Below are 6,734 nucleotides of genomic sequence, written 5' to 3'. Positions count from 1 at the left end.
AACACACCCATACACAAGACTCTACTAAATACGGCTTTCAGACTTCCTAGAACAATATTGAACCTTATGCTCTGATACCAAGTTTGTAATGCCCCAAATATGGTACCCAAAATGCCATACGGTGCTCATGACCCCGAAGGACCACAAGCTAAACCATGATTAATATCTGTAACTGAGCACTGCATAACATACTGTATAAATGCGAAATAAAAGGCTAAAAGACCATAAGGTTTAAAAATCTGATAAAACATAACATCTAGAGATACGGTATATCAATACCAAAATAACTAAAATAACTGTCTAAACATTCTATTGTTTGGAAGCCTCTAAACTGTCTAAAAACTGTGGAGTTGATGGGACATGTCCCCAACTAACTCCGGACTACTGAAATAATAAAGTCAAATAATAATCATGATATCCCCGAATGATGAGAACTTACTGCTAGTCTGGCTGCTGAACATCTGATCTACTAAGGATGCTCTAGATCTCGTGCTTTTGAACCTATGGTATAAAACATCATAGTGCAAACGCGTCAGTACATTTGAATGTACTGGTATGCAAGTGAGATGGGCTGAATACAAGGGGTTTATATGCATGAACAATACTAACTAACTGAATAACATAAATGTGATAATACATGCATGAATACGTGAACTGTAACTAAGATCATGACAGTATAGAATCTGAACACTGATATCATAAGTTTCGTATAACTGATATACTACTATCTGAATGACTGTGTCTGACAATCCTGTTTCTGATGGAACTAGCTGAGTCATGTACTGAGCACTAAATTCTGTAGAAATATCAGAGTTTTATTACTGAGACTGAGACTGTAACTGTGGAAGTAGTCATCTAATCGACATGCCCCAAATGAGATAATATAATTGAATTGGGGTCCAATCCATAACCCCAATTAGAAGGGTGTCAATACCGCGCCACTGGTAAGAACAAGCTGTGAGTAATCCCTCATCTAATAAGTACTCTAAGGAGAATGGTGGGACCCTCATCTAACAGGTTAAGCCACCTCATCAACCCTCATCTAACAGGTTAGATGTCTCAACCAACGCTGGCTACATAGTTCTGGAGTGCAAGGATCGCTTCTAAGAATAACACCCTCTACTCGCAGTTGAGTTCCCATCCTTGGGTTCACTCAGTACTAGATCCTACTCCTATCTAATTAGACATTGAATAAATTAGACTGAACTGATTGGACTGAGTTCACTGAGTTTTGTTGACTGATGAAATATTACTTACATCTGATAACTGACTGAGATTACTGAGTTTTTTTCCTGAGTCATGAGACTGACTGAATTCTACTGAACATGGCTTGACTAAGAGTATCTTGAAATTAACACTGGTTCTAGGTACATAGCTAAATTGTCAGGTACAAGTACCCCCAGGACTCGATAGCATGAAACTGACAAGACTTGACACTTCTTGACATATGACCATAGTCAACAATTCATAGTACAATTATTGGGGATATTCATGAAGTATTTGCATGCCATAAGCTTACACATGAATGGAAGTGCATATAAACATGTCATAATTTCATAAGCCTAATCTCATAAGCATTACATCAATCCTTCATAAAGCATAACAATAACATAGGAGTCATTTGAACTTAAGGGTGAAACATGGGTTCATTATTTTGTTCACAATTGAGTCATAAGGCATATTTCCTATTCTCTTAGGCATTTTATCAAACATCTTGCATGCATAACTATAAGCTTAGGCATGGACATTAAATTAATTTATCATGGTTGCATAAATCAGCACAATTTAGTAGATTTCAATCTACATGCTAGAATAAATTCATGAAAACACATTTAACGATTCCAACTTGGGTATCATACATAACATCAACATGATCATAATCAGTCCTCAACATAAACATCATAATTTATAATTTAAAATTGGATTCTTAGGCTTCATAGACTAAAGGAATCCATGAATGAACACTTGACATACCTGGGTGGATTTCTTAAAGATTGGTGGAGGAAAACTTGAATTTTTAACTTAGGGTTAAACACCTAGGATTTCTTGTTCTTGGGGATTGATCTTTAAGAGATACCCTAATTTGGTGTTGTGGATGAATAAGGAAGTTATGAGCTCTGGTCTGGTATAATTAGGGATTAAAATGGGTGGAAAAAGACTCAAATACCTTTTTAAAAATGGCTTAACATTGCTGAATGGAATTTGCGATAGTCCATCACTGGCTCGACTTTCTGTCGGTCTAACCATCTCACTTAGACCAGAAAAGGGACTCACTACCTTAGTAGCGAAGGATTGGGCGATGATCCATCGCAAGCTCGACGGTCTGTCAACCTGCCCATCGCACTTTAGCCAGAAAATTGACTTACTGCCTTATCTACGATGGTTTAGGCGATGATCCATCTCTAGCTCGATGGTCCGTCAATCTGCCTATCGCACCTGGGCGGTTCTGACAGCTCTCAGTAAAATAGCCATAACTTCTCACCCCGATACCAAATTTGGACGAAATTTATATCGTTGGAAAGATAATTTAATTTCCCACATGATAAAAAGTCAAAATTGGGGAAATTTTATCTGATTTAAAAATTAATCATTTAGAAAGTTGTCACTAACTCTTCTGGAGATTAGATTTGACTTAAATAAAGTTTAGGGTATTACATTTCTGCTCCAAGAACTCCTCAACAAAATGGAATAGTTGAAATTAAGAAAAAAAAAGACACTCATAGAAATTGCCAGGACCATGCTAATTGATAGTAGCCTTCCAAAAAGTTTTTGGGTTGAAGCTGTCAATACTACTTGTTATGTGACCAATAGATTCCTGATCAGATCTCTCCTAAACAAAACTCCATATGAACTTATTTTCAGAAAAAAGCCTTAACTTGATTATTTTATTCTAAATAATGAAAAGAATGAGCTTGGAAGATTTGATTCCAAAAGTGATGAAACTGAATTTATAGGCTACTCCTCAACAAGTAAAGCACACAAAGTCTTTAATAAGAGGACTCTGTGTGTGGAAGAAAGTATACATGTGGTACTTGATTAATCGGGAAAGCAAAAAGATTCTACTGGATGTGAAGATTCTGACATAAAAGAACTTATTCCTACTCAAAGGAATGGTATAGCTGAAGCTGAAGTTTAAGAAAAGAATTATACCATTGCAGATAAAGACGATGATAGTGAGTCAGGTCCTCAATTATTTAATCCAAATGTTGAAGAGGAAGATCAAGAAAAACTAGTTCAAAATTCTCAAGAACCTAGTCCCAGCAGACCTCAGTTAAGAAGATCAAATTGGAAGAAAACATTATCTCACCCCTTGAAAGTAGGATGAATATGGAACTAACAATAGAAATAAAGCAAGGCTTGTTTTTCGGGATACAATCGGGAGAAAGGTATTGACTATGATGAGACCTTTTCTCCTATTGTAAAGATGGAAGTAATTAGGATTCTTATTTTTTTTCCAGCTTATATGGGGTCAAACTCTTCCAAATGGAGGTCAAGAGTGTCTTTTTAAATGGGAATCTAAAAGAAGTTTATGTCAAACAACCTCAAGAATTTGAGGATGATGATTTCCCACATCATGTGCTTAAGTTAGATAAAGTTGTCTATAGGTTGAAGTAGGAACCTAGAGCTTAGTTTGATAGACTATCAAAGTTTCTTCTGGAAAATAGTTTTAAAAGAGGGAAAATTGAAAATACCATATTTCTGAAGTCCAGAGAAAAAAACTTGCTGATAGTGTAGATCTATGTTGATGACATAATCAATGAAGCAACCTCTGAATCTATGTGTGAAAAATATGCCAAATTAATGGGAGTTTGTTTGAAATGAGCATGATTGGTGAACTGAGCTTCTTCCTAGGGCTGCAGATTAAATAGACCCCCCAAGGTACAATGATTTTTCAAGAAATATATATCCAAAATCTGCTAAAGAAATATAATATGAGAGATTCCATGCAAATTAATACTCTCATTGGAACTAGTTCAAAGATGGATAATAATGAACCTGGTCCCTCAATCAACGAGACCATGTATAGAGGGATTATTGGATTCTTATTATACCTCTCTATAAGCAGATTATTGGATTATTGAAACTAGTTCAAAGATGGATAATAATGAACCTAGTCCCTCAATCAACGAAACCATGTATAGAGGGATTATTGGATTCTTATTGGTATGTGTGCTAGATTTAAAGAATTTCCAAAAAAAAGTCTTATTTGAAAGCAGCTAAGAGAATTCTCAGGTATCTAAAAGAAATGGGGGACCTAGTCCTGTTTTATCCATCTGGAGACAGTTTCAGTTTAATAGGATATGTTGATGCTGATTATGTTGGGTACTTGGTATATAGAAAAAGTACTTCAGGAATGGCTCATTTCCTAGGTTCCTCTCTAATTTCTTGCATTCTTCCTTAGTTTCCTGGAGATCTAATAAGCAAAATTCAGCTGCACTATGTACTGCTAAAGCTGAATATGTTGTTGTAGCTTTTTGTTGTGCTCAACTATTATGGATTAAATAACTAACGGATTTTGGGATTGTCTCTAATACTATTCCTCCAATATGTGACAGTAAAAGTGCTATAAACATGGTTAAAAACCCTATGCAGCATAAAAGGACAAAGCATATTGATTTGAGGCATTATTTCCTGAGAGACGACATTAAAAAAGGGGCTATTTGCATAAAATTCTATATGACTGAAGATTGGGTAGCTAATATATTCACAAAGGATCTTCACAAGGAGCAATTTCTGAAGAATAGGTTAAGGTTGGATTTGATCAAGATGAATAACCTACTTGGTGGATCAATTACCTCATTCCATTGGCTATGATTAGGAGACGAGTATCATTGATAGAATCAGTGATTTTTGGTCTAACTCAGCATTATACATTTATTGGTATACACGCTTAGTGAGACACTGAAGGACAATAGATGAGATAGACACAATATAAAAGGTTCATTCAAGAAAGGAAGGGACCTGGTCCCATCCCACAGGTAGTATCATTCATGTGCATTTTAAAATTTGTATAAAGTCTTGTCTGAAAAGTGATATCCTTTCCTGCCTATCTATAAACTGTCAAATCATTGAATAAATGAAAGGTCACACCTATAGCGATTAAACAGGTCCTATACTCTTTAATTCCAAGTGTTTCACCCTCTTTTCTCTTTAAAATAATATCAAACCATTTTCCTCACATATTTCATTTCCAAAATTAGCACCAACTTCCCTACCTAAATCAAATCTTTTCCTTCCCGAAAAAATTCCCTTACTTATTTTAAATTATCTTCCAAAAACTTTAAATGGCTGACAAAACCTCATATCCAAGCCTCAAAAAAGAATCCAAATTTTTTCAATCTCTTTCTTCCTAGTTAAAAAATCCTCCTACTGTGTCCTTTTTCCTCCTAGTGTCTATGACTGACAAAGAGTCTTTTTCAAACCTCCTTTAAGACAATGAACCTATTTCATCTTCCATACACTCCCATAAAATACCAGTGGTTTACTCATCTTCCTCACCAACTTCCATGGGTGAGTCCGTTATGGGAGAAACCCCAAAAATAGTAGAACCCTTCTACAAGATTGTTATAATGTGTGACCAAAGTGAAGCTTTGGGGTCACCTATAGAAGTGGAGTTCCCTCAAAACCCTACTCCTTCAAAAGTCCCAAAACAAATTGACCACTTTGAAGATTTGAACGGACTTGGTTCTCCAACTCCTTCCGATTCAAATCTTATCTTTTGCCCAACTCTTTTTCCCTACTTTAACCTTTACATTAATTATTTTTTTTTTCGAATTAATTTCAAGATACAATGTAAGCATCATTTAATAAGGACACTATGGTAAAACAACCATGTTATTAATTATTTTTCTTAATAAGTGTGTCAACTTAAAATGTGACAAATAAAATCGAACGAAGAGAGCATGTAAAGGCTATCTTCTTAAAAAGTGTTGGGGGAAAATAAAATTTTAACTTGAGCTTGGAATAAGAAAAGACTATATGACAGCATCCGAAAAAGCACGTTTAGGGGTCGTTTGGTGTGAGAGTTATAATAGTCTCGAGAATAAAATATAGGATTATTTTATGTCATGTTTGGTTGGGGGTATTAGTTAATAGCCAAGGGATTATTTATCCCACCATTTATGCTTTAGTGATGTGATAAGTTATTCTATATATATCCAGGGGTGGACATACGTTATAATTTGGGGTGATTCAACACCCACTAAACTCGACACGGAATCAGTATAATTACATAGAAAATATATGAAAATAGGTATAAAACATATAAAAGCACCACTCTAACAAAAAGATGATTGGATGCATTGGCATTTAGGTTGATCTTAAGGTGTTTCATTGGAAGTTTTGACTCATGTATATATCATGGAAAAACTAATTTCAAAATTAATTATTCCGAAATAACTTATTCCTAACCAAACGACCCCTTATAGCTTAATGACCCATTATTTCAATTCAATTCTTGGAATTCTAATGATGAACATCCCACTTAAATGATTGTAACCGTATGTTTAATTAATGAGGTACAAATGAGGATTAAGTGCTACAAGGATTGAATTATCTATCCTACAAATGAGGTAACTAAACAGATATATTAAGTAGAAAAATGAGTGAAAAAGTCAAAAAAAGATGACACGATTAAGATTATGAGTTATGATGATAAGAATGGCTACGAGAGATAGTGCTTGTTGTTCACCTCCGCCTCCCGACGCTGCTGACGTGTGATTTAAAGACATAAA

Source organism: Capsicum annuum, chromosome 11, assembly GCF_002878395.1.
Source record: "Capsicum annuum cultivar UCD-10X-F1 chromosome 11, UCD10Xv1.1, whole genome shotgun sequence".
NCBI lineage: Eukaryota > Viridiplantae > Streptophyta > Magnoliopsida > Solanales > Solanaceae > Capsicum > Capsicum annuum.
Note: the sequence above shows the minus strand (reverse complement) of the source record.